Source organism: Pithys albifrons, chromosome 11 (assembly GCF_047495875.1).
Source record: "Pithys albifrons albifrons isolate INPA30051 chromosome 11, PitAlb_v1, whole genome shotgun sequence".
Classification (NCBI taxonomy): Eukaryota; Metazoa; Chordata; class Aves; order Passeriformes; family Thamnophilidae; genus Pithys; species Pithys albifrons.
The window spans coordinates 9,877,880-9,899,944 of record NC_092468.1 but is presented as its reverse complement, the minus strand read 5'-3'; the positions used below and the strand labels follow the sequence as shown (position 1 = coordinate 9,899,944).

Sequence of the window (22,065 nt, the reverse complement as noted above, 5' to 3'; positions counted from 1 at the left end):
AACCTGATATTGTTCCTGGTCTACTCATGCATGCTTATCAGTTCTGAAAAATAGCTCTTACTGGTGTTTACACTGTAAGTCTAAAGCACATTTCAATTCAGTGACCATGCAAAGAAACTCAGCAACACACACAGGTCAACATGGGCCTGTTTGCAAGAAAGTTGGAAATAGTACCACTCTGGGCACATAGAAATGTTACTATAAGAACTGTGAAGTCCCAGAAAGCCCTAATTAGCTACTTTTCCCCTTTCACAAAGAGTGAAGCTCTAATCAAAGTTGGTGTGCTTCTCTGAAATTTTCTTACTCAACGTTGCCTTTCAAACTGGTCAACAACTGAACGGGTCTAACTGATCATGTGCCAGTCTCCAGGGACTGACGCCTACCCACACATGTAAATGTGTGCACACATGCATGCGACACATATGCACACACTGGTCCATGTTCATAGCCAAGTTATTACCAAATTCTAATTGGCATCAGTCTCAGAAGGATTTGCAGATCAAAGGTAGAACTCATTAATTTGAATATTTATAAAAAAGCCATAGCTAGTTGAAATTATTAACTATGCCTCTACTAATCTCTCATAAATTGTTCTGAAAATATTTTAATCCTTTGACGCTGGACTACAAAAAGGGCCTGTCAAATTATTTAAAGAAGATTACTATCCAAAAATGCTGAAGAATGCAGGTGGGGAGTCTGCTTCCTTCCTTAAGTCCATTGGATAAATCAGGTTTAGCAAAGAAAATTTCAGTTTTCCAGTTTCCAACATTGCAATTCTTAACAGGTTAAACTATTTAATTAGTGCATTTAAATCACTGCAGCTTGAAGGTGTTTAAACCACATAGATTCTGTACCAGTATGACTTGCACAAATTCACGGAGTTTCATCCTTTTCCTAAGAATTCACAGAACTGCGTTTATACGAAGCATGAGGGGTTTTTGCCAAACTGCTGCATCTTGTACTCCAGAAATAAAAACTGGAGTCTGGTGTCTAAATGCACTGTCTTATTAAACAATTAAATCACATAATTTCTTTTCCATCCCTTAATTTTTTTTATTCTTTACTGAATTCCTTTCAAAATCATGGTTGAAAACCTCTTGCCTTCTTCCTACACTTCCTTCACAGTAAACAGCTTATAGCCAGGTCAGAGAGAAGTTGCAGTTACAGATGGGGACACAACTTGCTGTTCTGCTTCACAGATGAAGTAGATCTGGTCTACTAGACAAAAACAGCAGGACACCATTTCCCCCTTCTCAACCATTTTCATTTGAGCATAAAAGCCAACCTTCAGCTGGTGGTTAAGCAGTGTAAACCCCAAACTGAAGAAGACTAGTCTGTAATTCTCTGTCCTGGATCCTTGTCATTGCCCAGGATCTCAAAAGGCTTAGGTTGTTACTTAGACTGGTAGCAATTCCTGAGTATAGGGCAGCAGGTGTTTCTGAGCAGAGCCTGACTAGCAGGTACCAGTGTAACACAGGGTGGAGTGTCAAGGTCACACCTCAGTAATACAGACCGAAACCTTCTGTGGTGAAAAGAGAAAGGAATCACTTCAGACTCATACCCAGAGCAAAAATCCAAAAGCAGGACAAGAGATTACAAGCATGGTCTCCCTGACCCTCAGGCCACAGCAAGCTGAAGCCTCATTTGAACAGTGCTGCTGATGGTACATCATGAAACCAGGCAGAATGAAATGATTTATTTATATACTCCTCCTGCTTGCAACCATAGGAATTGGCTGGGGCCAATGTATGTCCCACTACAGCACAAGCTGAGAAACATTTACACACACCTGTTACATAAATGACTACAGAGACAGTGAGGGAAAGTAATTGTGTAGATCTCACTCCATTATTTCTGACAGGAAAGAGTCTGTGCTCCTCATTGTACTGATAACGAGTTCTATCTCATTTCAAAACAGTATTACGTGAGTTGCTGCAAGTATTACATAGTTTATTAATATATATGGAAACATAGACTTGGATTATTCCTCTGGGAAGTTTCAATTCAAACTTGGCCAGGATCAACTGCTTCTCTGACAAAGAATTATGCACAATGTTCAAGTTACTGTTAAAAATGCAAGATATTTGTCTCCAAAGAGAGGCATGAATTATACAACAACAAAATTAATCATATGATCATTCAAGTTACACACTTACATCAAAGCTGACTTTAGGCTGAAAAAACACTTTGGTGTTTGCCAAGGCCTTGTGACCGATGCTACAGTGGCTGGAGAAAAGGGCAGTGCAAAGAGGTCGGTTTCAGACATTCTTAGGAAGACTGTTCCAAAGCATCTCTTCTTTCAAAAACACATTTACAGGACTTCTCCAAAGCCTTCTTACCAAGGCCTGTGTAGACCACTGAGTGCTGCCAGACTACATGCTCTCTTGAGTACACTGCAAAGCAAGCAAGCTTCTCATCCCTCTCCCTCTTCCACACAGTACTGGAATTAAATCATTATAATAGATACCAAAATGGTTGGGTCTGCCTTAAACCAGTAATAGTGGATTTCAGTTTTCATTTCCAAAATATGATCAAGAGATCTAGCGGATGGATCTGAGGAGTCTTGTTACATCTCCAATACAGGTTTTGTCTTTCAGCTGAGATTTTGGAGGTCAGAACTGGGCTGGCATTTAATCACACTGACCTTGCTGCTCCTACCTACTGTATCAGCCTGCTGGCACATGGGTTGCTGTAATCATGGCAGTCCTGGACACATCACAGCTCAGGTTCTGGTGCTCTACCTGCTCTGTTCTATCAAGTCGATACTGGAGTACTGACCCAGCTACGGCACAGTATAATGGAAATATTTATGTCTCTGAAGAAGTACAGAGAAGAAAGCTTTTATATTATTCATTTTATTACACATCATAAGAAACCAAGTTACAAAGACTAAACATTAAAAATGAACACAGAAAGTATTCTAAATGGGCACAGTGTGGGCAAGGTCATGTCCTCCTTGTTTTGCCATGAGTCATAGTGTTCCTATTGACTATGAACATATTTTTAAGTTAGAAAGCTAGGACAAATAAGTTTTCATCACTTTGTTGAAAAATACATAGCAAAGTAAAAGTCTGCCTCAGTCAGTGTGGTCTTTTTAGTCTGCATTGTTCCCACTCAGCATTAAAAAAACAATCTTAATTTGTTGTGCATTTCATTAATTGGTATAGGCAGAAATTGAATTAATTCCTGGAAAACAAATTCATAGTTGTATGAAAACTTTTGTTTTACTTGGTGTTAATTGTTTAACTACAAACAATGTATAATATTAAATCCATCAGTGCAATTGTAAGGAGTAGAATTCTTGGGACTATCTAAGTCCCATAAAGTCAGAATACCCTAGAGATACATTTTCTTCCCAGCCATCTATCTACTCTTGTTCTTGGTATTCAGGCAAAAATTCTTTTATCAGTTCAGACTTACAATGGATTAGTTTTGTGCCTCAGGCACAAGAACCAGTTGGTACTTCCCCTCACATTTGTACAGTTTCTAGTTTTCTCCCTATCCTTCTTCACATGAGATTTTCTGACTTTTTAGACACAAATTCAAAACAAGAGTAAGACCTGACTATGAGACTTGACCTCCTAAGCAGGGGTAAGGGGAATATACTCAGCTGGGGCTGTGGCATCTTTGGAGGTATTCTGCTGTTTCTTTGCTGTGTTACATACCAGTCAGGGACCACAGAAGCTCACCACCCTTCTAAATGCTGAAATTCCAGAGAACCAAGAGAAATTATTTCAATAGCATCTGCTTGTACCTCTTATGGTTGAAGACTCAGTCACAGATACTGGTTTGTTAGCTGCCAGAGACTGAGCTGGGAGTCTCTGCGAGCTCCTGTGTTTCAAATGGGAAGAACTATGAATTACAGGGCAAATGATGCACATGGATGGCGAGGATTTTTTCCTCTGGGGAGCTGCAAGCCCACACAGAGCTAACCCCACATGACAAGTTTCTAATCCATCAGGGAAGCCATCTGAGTCAGAGACTGAAGAAAAGTCACAAAAAAAAATTAACTGCGATAACATAGGAAGAATTTTCTGTGGAAATGACTAAACATCAGCAAAAACACAAAAAGAATGAAAATACCTAACTCACAGATTTTGTATGACCTGGCTTGGCTGTGCAAACAGCAGTTTATCCCATGGTGCAAATATGTATTCTGGGTTAAGAGAGTAGCTATTGTTATTTTAACCATTTCCTTACTCTCACAGCAATGAACAGCCAGCTACTCTGCTCATATCAAACGTTCTGCATATGAAGGGCTGAAATGGCTTTGAAATTTCTATTCTCCATCAGAATAAATTATACACACATATACTAAGGATGACACATTTTACTTTGTATCTGAGAAGCACTTTCAAGATTAGCATAAATTATATTTGTAAATTAGAGGTTGGATGCCAAAAAACAGAAGATATACTATTTTTATCCCTCTAAACATGATTTCAGCAGACCATGAAATGTAATACTGAAGAAATAAGGGCAGGATCACAATTGTGTATTCAGAAACTGCACTGTAGGTATAATTTTACACAAATCTACATCATTTTTATTACAGAAATTAAACATACAAATAACACAGATTTCTCACTTTTTTTTTAATTGCAATTCAGAGGTCCCCCTCCTTATTCCCAAAGAATATACATACTCTTTTTTCTTTATTACCTTTCTGAAATACTTTAAATGACTCACCATGATCTTACATCAAGATCCAGAGGATAATGCTACCATCTTTTTAGATACAAGCTAAAGTGTAAATGAGTCATGACAAAGGTCAAGTTTAGAGCCACTGTGTGCACCTGGAGGACTATTTAAAGTGAGAAACACATATCTATGCACATGAAACATCCTACCTCTGCCATATGCCTCTGCTTTTGAGGTAGGAGATCGGGTACTACTTAAGAAGTCAGGTCTCTCAGGATCCAGAATACATTATTGCTATAAAATAAAAATTATTCTTTTATCACAGCTGTCAAACCCATAGGTCCAGTGTTTGATCCTGCAAATATGCCATGAGCTGGCATTGCCTGCTTTGAGTGCCTGAAATACCCAGGAAGTTTTCTGGAAAGCACTTGTCACTCATTAATCTGTTGTAAGCACCACCACTTGCAGATATTGTGTCCAGGTATTCTGAGCCTGGATTATTTCTTCAAGCACTCAGTCCCCCTGTTGAGAGTCTGGCTCCTGCCATCCCCAACGGGACTGAATCTTGCTCACAGAAGTTTCTTCAGATGAAACTGAGCAACCACTTGTAGCTGCACCAAAAGATTAATTGAGTCCCTAGAGAGCAACCAAAGGACATTTGTAATCTCTATGCAGTGCACAATGGACAATAAAAGAAAAACTAAGCAAGACTCTCCACAGCAGATTTTCCACATGATGCCAGAAGACTTTATTCCAAACAATGATTTGCTATGCTATGCAGTCAACTATTTTTATAATGCAAAAAGTTGAAAATGCTACCAATAGTTAGAGTTTGAGGGGGGAAAATCAAAATCAAAACAAACTCAAAAAACTTTATAAGGAACATCAATAAATAAAAGCTCTGTATGCTATTCTTACAATGAATCTAACATGAGCTAAACAGCTCTGAAAGGAGTAACTGAGGAGTAAAGACCTTTCTGATCCTCAGAGATATTAACAAAACTGTATTCCGACTGTTTGAAGAGAAGTGCAGATACTACTTCGGATTTCCACTGGCATTCCTTCTCCTTATAGTAAGTTGCCTCTTTAACTGGGGACTAAGGATGAATAAATTGGGCTGAACAACCACAAGGGCCTGACAGTGCTTTCCTCAGAGGACCAACACTCACTGCTGTATCTGGGGTACAAGGTCTCCAGTGCTCCAACTCCACGTGTGACTGTGACCAGCTCACACACATGGGAAGGTCTGTGAGTTGTGAATAGACAACACTTAACAGGCAGGAGTGGAGTGAAAAGTGCTCTGCTTTTACATGGCTACAGTTATTTTTAATTTTTGCATGGGGGGATGCACAGCTAAAAGCCAGCAAATGAAAGCTCATATGTTCAGAGTCACCTAGAATTAGACATCAAACATATGCAATGTTTAAACTGAGTGCAAATGTGTGTTCGTGTTAATGGAATGAAGTTTTGCATCATGTCAAAAATGGGTGGAGCTAAAACAAGGCTGTGTTTCCATCACATTCAAAACCACATGGCCCAGACTCCACTTTGCCTGAGCAACTGTGGCTAAATAAATATTTCAATGAGATATGGGAATAAATTAGTATCCAAAATAATTTTTGAGCATTTTTGTAATAAAATGTTCCTTCAGTTTTGATTTAAGCTGGTGTAATGGAAGAAAAACCTGCATAAAGTAAAAAAGCCTTCTCATGGATCAGATGCTGGGAAAAGTTTAAACCTGGAGAAATGAATGAAATGTGTCAACACACTAAGAATGGTAACCTGTAAATCAAGTGCTCTGTACAGGCTGAGACTTACAAATTCGGGCTTATTTCAAACACTGAGTGTACAGGTGCTCTTTTGAGTCCTTCAAGCAAACATACCTCTACCTTCCTTTTAAATCCAAGCTTGAATACAAGAAAATAATGGTTTTAAATAACTGCTTCCTTCAGTATCCAATTCCAAAGAGAAATGACTCTGAAAGGACTCTTTGATCCTGAATGGAAGTGAACAGGAAGAGCAGTATTTCATTTTGGAGAAAAACCTTTCACAAATCTCACTTTAGTGTGATCTGTAGCAAAACACACAGAATTATTCAATGAGTGACCTGAAACTCCAGTTATTCACATAATTCTTCTGATAATATTTTCCTTCACAACTTGCAGTTCAGAACACAACACCCTGTGCAGACCTGCCTCTTAGTTTTCTTTTACAAACACCATGGGAGTAGGTAAGAAAGAGAGAGGCACTTCCTGGCACACTGGGAGAAGGTCTCAGTAGCACAGGCACAAGACAGTTTCCAAAGGAGGGCAATGAAGACGGGGAAGGGCCTTGAGAGGAAGTCGTATGAGGAGTGGTTGAGGGCACTTGGGTCTGTTCAGCCTGGAGAAGAGGAGACTGAGGGAACGCCTCATCACAGTCCATAACTTCCTTGTGAGGGGAAGAGGAGGGGCCCACACTGATCTCTTCTCTATGATGACCAGTGACAAGACCCCAGAGAATGGCATGAATTTGTGTCAGGAGAGGTTTAGGTTGAATATTAGAAAAAGATTCTTCACCCAGAGGGTGGTTGGCACTGGAACAGGCTCCCCAGGGCAGTGTTCACAGCACCAAGTGTGACAGAGTTCAAGAGGCATTTGGATGGTACTCTGAGGCACATGGTGTGACTCTTGGGAATGGTCCTGGGCAGGGCCAGAAGCTGGACTCAATGATCCTTGTGGATCCCTTCCCAATCAGCATATTCTGTGATTCTGTGATTAGATATTTAAATAGGAATATCAATTTTAATCTACAAATTGTATTTTTAAATTTTTATTTCAGGGGAATGCACAGTGCTACTTCCTATTAAGGCTGCAAGGTTTACTTGGGCATTTTCCCTACTTACAGTGACTATTTGTTCTGGACGTGTTTTTTGACGGGAAACAGAAAATTTAACTCCCTGCATCTTACCCTACCCTAACTACAATAATGTTCTCCTGGATGCATCACTTTGTTGTCATAGGTTTTGAAACTCATAGAAATCTTCTCCAGAACCCCCCGTTTTTTACTGGAAGAGTCCTGCATGAGTCTTTTGCCTTGACTTTACAGCTAGAGTTATTAACCTTGTGCTATTAAGTATCAGCATCTATGTGGTCCTTCTGATGTCTGGAGGAAAGGTTTCAGCTCTTTTGTCAATCACCACTATGTGACTTAAGCAGACAACGTTGAGCGCCTGTGCCTTGCAAAAATGAAACAGAATCAAAAAATAAGTGAAATATTTTTGACAGGTGTGATAAACCCAGAAAAAGGGAAAGGGAATTACTCCACATAGACATGTACTTTGGTGTCCCTCTCTTCCCCCTTCCATTCCTGGACAGTCTCAATCTGCTAAAGCTACATGAAATCCTGTACATCAATATCAACAAGTTTTGTTGTCAAAGCCTGGAGAGGTTTGTTCACTAAGATACAAAGTCTGTTTGAAAATATCTCTGCTTATATCACTTTTCTGTGTATACCAAAGTGATCATAATTTCCACAAACAAATATTAATGTGCTTCACTCCTAATTTTAGAAATAATAATTTAAAGCAACTCTTTCTCTGTCTTGATGGAAGTCAGTCTTCTAGCCAGGGTTGTCAGAAGCTGCTTATTTGCTCAGAGAAATAAATAAAGAAAGGACATTATATTTTCAGAAATAGAGTTGATTTAATATTGCATGTGAAAAGCAAGTGTAATGGGGCATACGGGGTTAAGACCTAATGATTGGAGTCAGGACACTGAAAGAGGACAGCCAGCAAAAGTGTAGCTTGCCCTGTGCACACATGTACCCAGCATGCTCCTGAATAGATTCCATATGGAGGTCTTTGAATATATTCATCACATCTCCAAGCATTCGTTTTAGAAATAAAAGTGAATTGTCTGAATACAAAGTACAGAAATTCTTTTCTTCTCTGTACCCATGCACAGACCTAATGGAACAGACCCAGGAACTCTAACAGACTACTAAAAGGTCTTCATGTATATAGGAATTTAACACCAGAGACAACTGGCTAAAATAAGAGATGCTAATAAACTTCCAAAGCTGCCAAAAGTCAGCACATGCTGATTTCAATCACTCTCAGAATTACTTTTGCAAATGGGAACGTTCAGATAATTTGGGGCACTGCTGTGTTGTGCCTTTTTTTTTTCCTGCAGGAGTACCTTTTTACCAATTTTTTTAAGCAAAAGCTACATCCAACAAGTTCTGATAGTCAAGGAAGCTGGTACTTAAATTGTCCCTTAGGAACATGTACTTACATTGCTCAAAGGGTCATCACTACAGCCCATGAAGCTGCAGTGAAATGAAATTTTGCTAAAGCAACATCTGGTTTTCCAAGCTGTGAAAGGCTATGCTAGGATTTCTTAGGGAGCTAAAATATTAAAGCCAACACCTTTGTAACCTTCATTCAATGGTGTAATGCTAAATTAAGTGGGGAATGTACTAGTTTAGCTCCCTGTATGAGAGGTGATCAGCTCTGTGATGTTCATACTAAAAGTGTGTAAACTCCTTTATTCCTCAGGCAACTCTTCAGAGATGTCATTCATTGAGTCCTATGTTCAAAATATCTCAGCTTGCAAGAAATAGTGCTTTATGTGCACTGAGGTGGTGAGCTTTGGCCAGCAGGGTTACACAATCTGGACCTAATTCTACATAAAGATAACAAACCAAAAATAATATGCTGTTGCTTTTCTTTGCTCTAAGAATTAGTATTAAAATCTATGAAGCTGCTGCTAGTAAGTTGTAGTGTATGTGCATTTCCAGATCACTTAAACCCCTTTGAAAAGTCTTCTATTTAGAAACAATAACCCTGACATAATATGAACTGGTTTTCCATCTCCCAAAGCTACATGTAGGCAGAAGCTTAGTTTAAAATAACTTAAACCAGCAAGAGGCTTGGAGACACCTTGTATGTAAGCACCAAGCACTGCAGCCCAAATCACTTATTTGCAGACTGGGAAGCACAAAGGGTATCCGTGTTTTTTTAGCAAGAGTCAGCCATCCTCAGATATTAAAAAGGAGATGGTATTTCACAGGTGTATCCACTAAAATTAGGATAGCTTTGATTCAAGATCCTGAACAACTTCAAGAGGGCTCATGAAAGAATAGTGTCAAGGAAAGAAAACATCTCCTAGGTGGAGATCCCCTCCTGTGAATGTGACAAAATTGGGTTGCCTACTAGATGTTAGCATCTATAATTCTTGAAATGCAGATATAAATAAATGCAAATTATAACATTTCATAATACATAAGAATTATTTATGCATATGCTCACTAATCTGTGTTTACTGGCCTTCAAGTCGAATAGAGAAACAAGCAGATCCCTTTTTAGCCATAGTAGTATGGAGTATGTAGATATGTAGCTTTGATTTAAAGAGTATGACAGGCAATCAGTGTGTGTCAGAGGGAGGCTACATCAGCAAAGAGACACGTTAAAGCCACATTTGAATTTTCTTTTCTAGGACTGAACAGATGAGTGGTCCCTTCATGTTCAGAACACAGAGGGATTAGGAAATAACCTGAATTGCAGCCTAGGAGAAAATGGATTGCTTCAAATTACAGGAAAATGAACAGCACTGATTTAATTCCTCACTTTCAGCAGAACTGAGTAGTGCATAGCAGAAAAAGAAAAGCCAGACATATCCCTGTTACTATATCTTTCCAGTTGTATACACCACAAGTAGTATGACATCTGGAAATCAACTATTCCACTACATTTTTTAGTTTCATGAGATAAACACTAAATTTGGCTGATGAACTGGAAAAAAAAAACAACAAAAAAAAAACCAAAAAACCAAACCAAACCAACCAACCAAACAAACAACAAACAAACAAACAAAAACAAGAAACCAGAAAAGCTATGGCTTAATATTTTTTAAAGGATTAAATTAAATAGGAATACAATGAGGGAATGAAAGACTATATTCCTGTATTAATAACGACATACAATGAGAGCAACTAAAGATCCCTTTTAAAAAGACATCAATATTACTTCCACAAAATGTTTACATTGGTTGTGAGAATATGAACTGACTACCTGTTTCAGCTGGGAAGTGTCTCATTGCAGTCACAAAGCAGTCAAAGATGCAGGCTAGTAGGAACCAAACATCTAAGCTGGTCAAATCAGTCACATTTTGCTTTTGAAACCAAAGGCTTAAATCATTGTCTGTCTCAAGTTTGAAAAAACCCTTTACAAAATTGAGACACCTGAGTAGGGCTACACTCCCCAGTCCCCTCTGTCCCATTATTATGGAGAGTCTCCTCACATCCTTTGTCAAAGACAGGCTTGGATCCTACCCACTAATAATTGATATGCTTTGTCAGGACTACAGAATTAGAGAGGAGTATAAACAAACTGCTCTGTTTTCTATGGAAATAAACAAATGTCAACTTTTTTCCTGAAGTAAAGTCACTCAGTGACTACAGTGCACATGAATGGCTGGACAAATGACTAAGGCTGCCTGTGGAGAGGAGCACTCTGTGCCCTGGTGCGTCTTGTGGCTGAGAAGAGGGAGAGCCAGACGAGTCTCTCTGTTCTGCCTTTTTACTGCAAAATGTAAGGTAACAGAGTCAAAACAGAGACTAAATCACTCACAAAACAAAGCTCTTGAGATTCAAGGTCCCTAACATTTCCTTTAGAGACAGAGTTATACACACATGTATATCTCTCATACATACAATTTACTCATCTCATGAAGAAAACTTCACTCTCAGCTAGTGTTGTTTTCAGTGACAATGTCCCAATATGTAATGTAATAATTCTATTGTTGTTCTTTGAGAATAATGACCATTTTTGTTCCTTTTTGTTTACCTACATTTTCTCTCTCTGTTACCTTCCCTTCCTAATGTGTTCTATTATTATTCAGGTCCTTGCCAAGTTTGTCCGTTACCTGCTCATTAGAACTCCTGTGGCAGAAAATGTTCCTGTAAGAACCCAATTCCAGTAGGTTTCAATTTCTTTTCAGGCTGTCTAAAAGCTCAAATTATTAAGCTTAGCTTAGACAGACTCTGTATCTTGTTGTTTTAAGGCAAAAGAAAATTCATCTCTAAGGTTTTAACTGATAGCTGAACAAAAATTAATAAATCTAGACCCTCCACTGGGGCTTAAAGTGACTAGTAGGTCAACAGGCAAAACAATTTAGAGTATTTCTTTTTTACACATATGAGAGGGATATGTGGCAATTAGTAGTACAAGCTTGTTTTGGTGACTGTTTCACAATGGAACACATTTTGGAATTCACCAAAGCAATTTAAAATTTCCAAGAGCAGGCAAACAGGTTCTTTTAGTTAAAACTGCTAATGAAACCACTGAATAGGTCAGTAGCAAGCTCCAGCAGCACAGAACTTCTATATGCAATTTGAGGGCTGAGTGCACTACAGAATGACTGTAGAGTTCCTACTGCACTGCAGTTATGTCTATAAAATCTTAGCAATGTTAAGCAAATTACAAGATATTACATGAGAAAGGCCTTCCATCAGGTAACAGCTGGGCCTCCAAGCTATCCAAAACAGGCTTTATTACTTGTTTCCACTTATTTTATCACATGAAAAAACTAAAGAAAAAAGAAGCAAAACTCAGAGTTTAAATAATCAGATCTAAAAGGTTTACAGCACGCACATTTTATCCAATTTATTATTAAAAAGAGCAGCAAAAATTGACTGTGATATTGCAAGGGCAGGAGAAAATTGAGCAGCGTCTCATCTAGTACTTCCAACTAAATTTTAAGCACTCTGGAGCTTTTATTATAAATGGCAATTTTATTGCTGGCATTAGAGAAGTAGTTATCCTGATCTCCAAAAATGCCTACCATTTTCTGGGCAATTCTGTGAATTATGTGTAAATTATTAACCACAGGACTGGTCATCTCAGACACAGAGCAATTACAGACTGCTGCAGAAACGTACAAAACTGTAAAGCCACAGGCAACAGAGGCTCAGGACTGAGATGCAGACTGGCCAACTACCCCTACCAGAACAACGTGGTCTCAACACCCTCTTTCCTCATCCCCTGCATTTCTTTTCTCTCATTCCCAGAGGCAGGACCAGTTGTGCCTCTGTCCAGCAGGCAGTACCATCACAGCACAGTCAGCCTTGGCCTCAGGGCAGCTTTTGTCTCCACTAGAGCCGTAACAGCCCAGAAACATCTTGTCAGACCAGCCAGCCTGAGCAGAGGGAGCCTGGCTCTACCCCAGTCATGCCTTAATGAGAAAATCATCTGCCTTATTACAAAAGACACCAAATAAAACTGGTTATTTAGAAACTCATACTGTCATGAGAGAGAAAACTGCTACAAAGTATTAGCTTATCACTAGGTATCCAACCAATTTCACAGAAGACTAGCAGCATCTCATTAGGTTAATAAATATAAACTGTCATCTGTTCAGTCCATTTATAAAATGTGGGAAGGCAGCGGGAAACTTAAAGATTCATGGGGAGTTTCTGGAGACAAACATCCACTGCTCTCTTTCGCATTTCTCCCAGTCTTTAATTTTAGTCTCATCTTTTCACAGTTCTTTCTTCTCCTTTCTCATGTTGCCTGTTACTGCAGAATCACCAGTGATCCTGTACACTCCATGTCATACACTGAAGGAACTTCTGTGCAAATGCCCAGCACCATCACATCTGTCAGCAGCTCTGCCATTTTACAGCAGTGGATCTTAATCTGGGAACAAAGGGAAAGGAGGGCATGAGGAGCACTGGGGAAAGCAGAGGCCACCCTTGAGCCTACATAGATGTAGCTTGCTTTGACAAAGCAGAGCTAGGCCTACAAATGGAGCTGCTTGGCAGGAGGATGGCAATGACTGCAGAAGACCCACTGAGAACATGGGGTCCAGTCAGTACAGCTACCTTGTATATACTCTCACTGAATTGCAGTACCTTGGCATCTCCTAATCATTTACTCTTGGATAACTGTTATTGCCCCATTTCAAAGGCTGGCAGAGGATGCAGAACATACAACTAAGCAAAAACCTGAACACACACCCCATAATTCCCAAGCTGCTATGTCAGACCCAGTACCACCCTCTGTCACACTTCTGCTTTTCTCCATATGGTTAGAATTTCACCTCTGAAATACACAGAAATACTGGTCGCACCACAATGCAGTGTACCAGAACACAGCTCCAGAGCCCCCAGACAGGGGGGCATCACAGGACACCACATATTACTTCAATTCAGGTAGAAGCTGTTGACTGTATGAGCACCCCCCAACATGCTCCCTTTGCCACAATTGACAATGGCAGTCTCTCAGAAGACGACCAAGCATTGGGCCTAAGAGCACAGAAGGGATTTGCAGTGAGGCCGTAAACCTGGAAAGCAAGGGCAGCATGTGCTTTTGGCTTATCTACAGCTGTCATCTCACTCTTTCCCACCTTGCTTCCTGAACTTTTCCAGCACACTAGCAGGAGAATCAAAAGCCTGATGATATGTAAAATATCAGATACATACAAAGATAAAATAAAATTCCTCATGTTGTCAATATGATACAGCCCTCAGCCAGCAACCTGTGAATGGATTTGACTATTTGGACAACCTGCTCATAACAAAATATATAACAGAGAAATGCAAGAGTGTGTCCAGTATATATGGTGAATTTCCAAGGCTGAGTGGAGCACTAACAACTGGACAAGAACCCAAGTTATTTTGTTTTTCAGAAGCCAGATAGCAGGAAGAGGAAGTTGAGAAAGAAAGGGAAAATTCCCGCCCTTAGCATTCTAAGATGCTTCATGGATGGATGCTTATTTGCTGCACTGCAGATACACTTACACATAATAAACTTGAATTCATTAATACTAAATATTTATACTCAGCTTGTAACTTGTCCAAAAAAGCAATTATGATACATCATGTTGACAGAGAATATAAAACCATTAAAACTTGGATCACTCACACAAGATACTGTGTCAGTGCATAGTTAACAGTAACACTGCTAGTATTGTGCATTTAAATAGAAAGTCCAATGCTTTCTAATAAAGCTATGCAAAATCTGTTTTGCTGTGACACCTATCCTGCAATGAGATCCCTTTAACTTAAGATATGCTACAGCCAAAGCTATGAATATGATTTCAGTTCCCCATTAAATTTAGCATAACTTATTGGGAAAACCAAGAGCTTTTGGGATTGTACTTTTGTTGTAACAATTTCCTAGCAGTCTAATATGTTACAGGTGACATTCATGGAGGACTTGAAACACAGAGGTGAGCTGATAGCCAAGATCATCTTTAGCCTCATGATGGCAGGTGAGGAGAAGCTATACAAGGAGAGACTCTGCAGTGTCCATCCTCAGCCACTTGAATCTCTTTGAGAAAGGAATAAACAGCAATTTCCTGGGAAAGTGAAGAGCAGAGCTATTAAAAGTCAAATCCCAAGATGTGAGAGTCACATTCAGTTCTCTCACAAAATAACAGTCATAAGAGTTTAACCATGCAGTCTTTTAAAAGGCAACAGGTTCCCTGCAGAAAACATTGTCCAGTACAAGTGCTTCTGGATAAGGCTTCCAGCTCTTACAGCTCACTGGCCATGGAATCTAAGCCTGGTGAGGTGGAGATAGTAAGAGGTCTTGAAATTACCAATAGTTACTTAAGAAATATGTAGCCTAAAGAACAGTCCAAATGCACTGTAGGGAAACTGAAATATAAGCTGATGACAGACAGAGGCTTTAGGAGTAGTTGTCCAGTTTGGCACTGGAAATACATCACTACAGCAACATGACTTACACAAGTCATTTTGGATAACCCTGTATAAAAATACATGGTGCAACTGGTAAAACACCAGCTGGCAAGATAAATTGTAAAAGACATTTACTCTCAACTCCACCACTGAGTAAAGGCATAAAAGCATGTTTGCCTTCTGTGAGTCTCCAGAATCACTGCAAGTGCAATAGCAGCACAATGGCACTATTTGGGAAGATGCTGCAATGCTCAGGTCCAGCTCAGAATTAAGATTTTCCATTATATTTCATAAAGTCCATTGATGGTACAGAAGTGCGCAACACGTTTGACCTACATCAGAATCAAGTGTACTTACCTACTGTGTTTTGATACAGGCCTACCTTTGTACATGACAAACCCAAAGTCTATTTGGCTCTGCTGACATGAATCTCATTGCTGGCACAAAAGTGGTATACGTCAAAATTTCTTTGGAGCAAGAAGATAATTCTGAGGTTCTAGATACCTTATTATGTAGCTGCTGAATCTTATTTTTTTTCCTGTGATGACCTTAATTTCCTTACAAAACTAATCTGCAGCAAACAGTTTTCCAAAACAAATATTGCCATTTTGATATAGAAATCTGATGATTTAAGCCAAAGAGCACGTAAAGTGGTTAGAACTACTTCAGAAGATTCAATCTATCATCATTTCCTTGAGTTCCAGTTTTGCCATTTTGTTTATGCTTGAGCCTGAGCCTCAGAACTTAACAATTTGATCTAAGCATAGATACATTTTGCTACTTTGGGCAACCCAGTCTGAATTCTTGTGCAACCAAGTCCCACAGGTGAGGTGATGACCCACTTGGAGAGATGGATCATCTCATGAAAGAGGAGTTTCCTATTAGGAACTCAGGACCTTCCTGGATTCTTCTCAAACCAATCTCCAAGGAAATGATGTGCCTAATTACTGACTTTACAAACATTAGAATAATTCCCTTGTTCAATGTAAAGTATCTCTTACTGACCAGAGTATAACCTCAGGTAATTAGGTAGGTTCCTAGTTGGCAAATACCCAAGATTAGTCTAATCTCAAGGGAAAGAATAGTGACAGAGCTTTTAAAAGATTTTCAGGTAATTCAGAGAGACATTACATCCCTCATTACAGTCATCTGAAATGCAGCAGAATTGACTGAGTTGGAGTTTCTGGAATGAAATGAGATGCAACCTAAAGAACACTGAACAGCTCTTTCCTAAGGATCTCCCATTTCCTACTCAGCCTCCTCAGACAGGTGATAAATGAAATTTCACCATTTATTGGGTCATATTTCATCAAACACAAGTATATGTGTCATTATACATTATTGGACTCCCTCAATGGCCTTTCCAGATTGTACTAATGGGGCTGCAGCACAACAGAACAGGGCTCAGGTCTCCATTAAGCAGAACTCAGGACAGTAAGGGAGGCTGGTGCAGGGACACAGTTTCATCTGGCTACTAATTCTTGTCCTATGTGGAAAAATAAATGATCCATTTCTTCAGAAGACCTCCCTAATTTAATTCTCAGTTAAACAGCAATGCCATTTTTATTCTTTCCTGACTTAAGAGATCCTGGGATGAGCAAATCCCCAAGTAAATATCTGAGGCAAGTCAACCTGATGTGGGATTGGTTCAGACCTGGCCTAGTTTAGACCTAAACATTAGAGAATACTACCAGACAGCAAGACTCAAAGTGGGGCGCTCATACCAGAAACCTCATATGCTGCACTGCTAAATCAACCAAGTTAAAGTCATTGCCATTTCTTTTCAACTGCAATTACCCTTAAAGGTCCCACATGAGACTGAACTCTCATTCTACAGACCATGAAAAAGCAAGAATCCAGAGCTAGTCATGAATGCAGGAAACCAAGTACTGATCCTCCCTGAATTCTGAATTTAAAATCCTCAAAATAAATTGTTTATAAACTATTTAGCAGCTCAAGTATTAGCCACAGAACTATCTAAACAGTTATAATAAATTTATTACTCTATGAATAAAATCACAAGCCCCCCTTAAGCAATTTATAAAGCAGAAAAATAACATATCAATTATTTGCTGAAAAAAATGTTTTCAACTTAGTTTTTACTTAAGTAACTGCAGAAATAAACAGCTTGACAGTCTACAAGCATGTTGGTTTGGCATAACTGCAATTGAATTTAACTCAACCAAAAAAAGTTATGATTTTTGAAGCTTACTTTTCTGAAAACAAAGAATATACTTTATTTTGGCTTTACAGTTATGAGGTAGAGGGCATAGACCTTAGAGAGAATAGCCTACATCCTATAAATCTGGACTTGAGGAATTGCAGAAGTGTCTCTGGATACTCCAAGCAGACTACCAAGAATCAGTGAGAGGCAACTGGAGATTCAAAAATTCCTACTTATCAGGGAAGAGATCCTGCAAGTTTACTAGATGTGACTATTTCAAATTTCATTGAGGTTCAGATACAAATCTAATTTTGTCTCAATTGTGAAAACATAGAGTAAAATACTAAATCCAAAACCATTTTATATCTGGTTAATCCTAAATTTTGGGCCCAACCATCAAAAGGTTGTTCTAGAAAACTCTTGGGACAAAAGTACAAAGCAAAGGCAATACTGCTGGATTAAGTGCTCTGATGAACAGGAAGATTGGGAAAATAGATGGGGAACAACTGAGGAATTACATCAAGAAGTAGCTGTACTTCACTTCAGAAAAAGACAGATAATTGATTTCAAAGGGAAAGAGACTGAGTGGTAAAATTAACTATATGAGAAACCTCAGAGAAGCTGAATAACTCTTAATACGTATGACTCAGTATTGCTCATTGTGCAGACCAACTCTAATACTTTCTCCAAACAAACAGAACAATTCCAGCTAATATAAAAAGGAATAAGTTAATTATACATGTATATTTGTATGCAAAATACATGAGTATGTGGTTATTTTTCAGAGTACAGTGAGATCGATAGTTCTTGAATTGCATGGACACCAATACTTCTATGCTTTAGATATGCAGTGTAAAACATGTGGACTGATTTTACTTAATCAAACAATTTAAAGTTTGAACTGCTTCCTCATTTAGCTAACAGCATATAATAACCATTAGAATGAGCCATAAAGTTATCAACTTATTTGCATGAATACCATACTAGAGGCAATGAAAGCATTCCAGATATACACAGTCATTGAGAGGAAGATCAAGTCCACAATGTATAAAGATTAAAAAGACCCTAATTAGAATCAAGTATTTTTGACAATTTTATTTCCAGCTAATTAGCACTGATGTTTTCATTCTAGGACCTGACTTCACTGTATTCTGCAATAATGATGATTCATATCTACATTCAAATAAATAATTCAGCAAAGAAAGATGCACAGAAGTGCTTTTGTTTATAGTGCTGTGAAAATGAAACACATTGAGAAAAAAAAATGTTAATCGTCATACACTTTTAACAGGTTGAGACAAGACTAAGTGCTAGTTACAGGGCCTCAGTAAGCCGCCCTGCAGCCTCGGCAGGATTAGACACCAAAGCAGGTTTCTTGCAACCTGACATGTAGGGGCCAGTTTCTGGTGTGTCTGCACAGTCCCAGGGCTGTAGCAGGAGGAACTGTTCCCAGTGCACAATCGGGAGACTGAAGCTGCAGCAGTATCATCATGTGACATATTATGTGTCTTCCTTTCTCAAGACTCTGAAAGGGAGGCTGGGATACTGCTGGCAGTGTGGGAGAGAGCCCTGCCCGGTATCCTGTGGAGGAAAGTGGTTATGCACTTGGATAACCGAGCACCCGAAACCAGAGTCAAGTTCCAAGACTGTGCCCTACCCTGGAGCTTCTGCCACACTCCTGTGCAGGGCAAATTGCTGCCAGAATATCACGCACCTGCTGTAAGAAAGCAAAGGTACACTGAATTTGCAGGTACAAACCCAAGGAAATGGGATCACTGCACTTGGAAATGTGTATTGTCATGTATAAAATCTTCAGTATACATGCAAAACTGTAAAGGCTCCATGCGCAAGCCTCAATATTTAATGCAGAATCTGTAGATGAAGCAGGCTGGAACACACTAACCCCAGACACTTCACGTCCAAACACCAGAAATATATTGACAGTAGTAAGCAGTGAATCCTGAAGCACTGCTGTGCACAAAAGAATTACTATATCCAAGGTCATTTTAAGAAAGAAAGAAAGCTCTTGTGATTCACGGACCAAAATGGGATGAATCTAGGGGGTTTTGCCCCATTCTGCAGCCACACTGTTGACATCAGGTACACTGCGGATCAGAAGGTGCAGAGGTGCTACAAGAAGAAGCACACAGGTACTTACATGTCCTGAGGAGCAGGGGTGCATTACAGCTACCATTGTTCCATATGTTAATAAAACCAATGTAACATGTAACTACCAGCAACTACAAAATGGAACCGTATTTTTTTACTCCAAATTTCTATCACTCTGTATAAAACATCTCAGTGAGTACAAATAATTGCAATGTCCTATTTTTCTCCTCTGCAAGTAGCAGTGCACTGACTTCAGCCAGAGTAACAATCCTATGCATAAACACCTTGGAGGTGATGTTTCTGTTCCCTTGCCACAGCCCTGCTTTGGGTCAAAATCTGAGCTGGTGGAGGATAGTAGACTTCATGGGACTAAAAGACACTGACTTATGGCAGCTAAGGATCTCCAGTCTGTTAAGCATGAGGAGGAGGAAAAAGGGAAATTTATTAGTGTAGTTACTTTAAGAGGCCAATTACAATTTTATTAGAGGAAAAGCTTCAGCAGATTCAGTTATTTACAATTTAACAATCACACTATGAATTAAATTGATCAAAACTTCCCCCCCCCAAATAATTAACACTATAAACAATAAAAATTAATTGAGTTTTGATCAAGACAGTTTGGAGTAGACTGATGGTATTTTCCATTTAGTGAAGCCTTTATTATTACCACTTTAATGACTGGAACTTAGACATTCTGCTTCATTTTACCATATGTCACTTTTATTCTGCCTTTCTGGATACATGCATAGGAAGGAGCATGACTAATGTATATTGGAAAACTTAAGTCAGTCAATTAATTAAAGCCTTTGTTTTTACAAATTTAACATTCTCGAAGTAGAAAATAAGAAATGAATTCTAAACCAACAATAGAGAACCAACAGCATTAATTAGACCTTTAATAATGAGTGACAGTAATAACCCCAGAGAATAAATTCCATTTTAACTGCGGTAAACAAAACGTGATGCAATAAACTTGTGGGTTTGGTTCACTAGCAGAGATTTATGTACCTCACCTGGTATCTCACCTGAGGACAGTGAAGTGTTTGCTGAAATCTCAGACAAGATGCTGGATTTGCACACACTGGCTGATTCTGTTGGATGTAAACATTCAGCTCATTCCTTACTCCCAGAGAGCAGACAGGAGTAGCCAGAGTCTGATTTTACACCAGTTTAGAACATAAGTAACATTTCAGTAGTACAATCCAATCTCTGAAACTGTGCCTTGACTTACACTGATAGCTGGCCAAGGTGAAAAATCAGTTCAAAAAGACAATCCCAGAAGCAAAGTAGCTATTGCCTGGAGACAGGAAGGGACGGACCTCCCACATATCCATGCTTCACAGAAAGATTCATTTCAATCCATTCACCCAGAACAAGCAAACTCACAAACAGAAGAAATGAAACATTCTGCTTCAGGCTTGGATCCACAGCATAATCGAACTAAGATCCATCCCCTCTGCCATGGGCCCAGTAGCAAGCAGCTCCTACTGCCTTAAGAGAGGAAGAGAAATGAGGATATGACAACTCCATCACGCCCACACCAACCTGCTGCACCAGCAGCAGAGGCAGGAGTGGGGCGCAAGAAATTAATTAGTTTTCCTCCAGCCAGCCAGCTACAGCTACTTCTCCTCCCTTCCTTACTTATTTCTGTAGCTGTTACCATAAACCCAGCCCCGTACTTTTGGTAACTACATCATGGATTGGGAGGGAAGTGAAAGCACCTTGGTCCCATGGCTGCAGTTCTCCCCTCAAGCACAACCCCTCCTCAAACTTCCCCTGGCCTGCAGCAGCCTTTTCCCCTGGCAGTGCTGCCCCAAAGCAGTCTAATCCCTGAAGGGAAGAAGTTTGCAATCCCCAGTTCTGAAGCAAAGGCATATTTATTTCAAGCAGGCTCCAAAGGCAGCAGAGCTCCATCTTTTTTTGCAAGATTCAGTCAGTCATTAAAACTGCCTGAGCCTGACTGCCGGATTCTGCCTGCTCCCATTTTACAAAGCAGCCATGGCAGCTCCTCATTTGCTCCTCTGTGCAAATGTTAGCAATTACAGCTCACACAGACATGAAATGTAGGTATGCAGGCTTAATTAGAGCTGGAAAGATTTAAAGACAAATATTTTCCTCAGAGAAAACTCCTCTGAAATCATATTTCAGACACTTGGCCTGAACAGCTTCTTTGTGCTAAAAAGAGTTATCCACACTGCACTGTGCTGGAAATCTTTAAGGAGAGTAAAGGAATCAAGAGCTCAGAACAAGTTTTAATTCCAAACGCACCACTGATGTCTATATTCCTGTGATCCCTTGACACGTTTCTTTAACCAGCCAGCTGGGATTGCAGCCAGGCCAGCAACATTTAGTTCCAGACTCGAGGAAAAGCCATTTGCACATTCAGCCCTCTGCTGTAGATCAGCAGCACTAATACTTATCATTATGTTATGTATAATACTGAATTAAAGCTCAAACATTAACGAGCT

The 22,065-nt window shown here is 39.4% G+C and overlaps 1 protein-coding gene across 3 annotated transcripts in view; it reads right to left on the bottom strand.

The window, feature by feature from the left end:
- NYAP2 (neuronal tyrosine-phosphorylated phosphoinositide-3-kinase adaptor 2) overlaps nucleotides 1-22,065 on the bottom strand; it is a 130,777-nt gene that overhangs the window by 75,802 nt on the left and 32,910 nt on the right. The gene's annotated exons all lie outside the window — the stretch shown is intronic.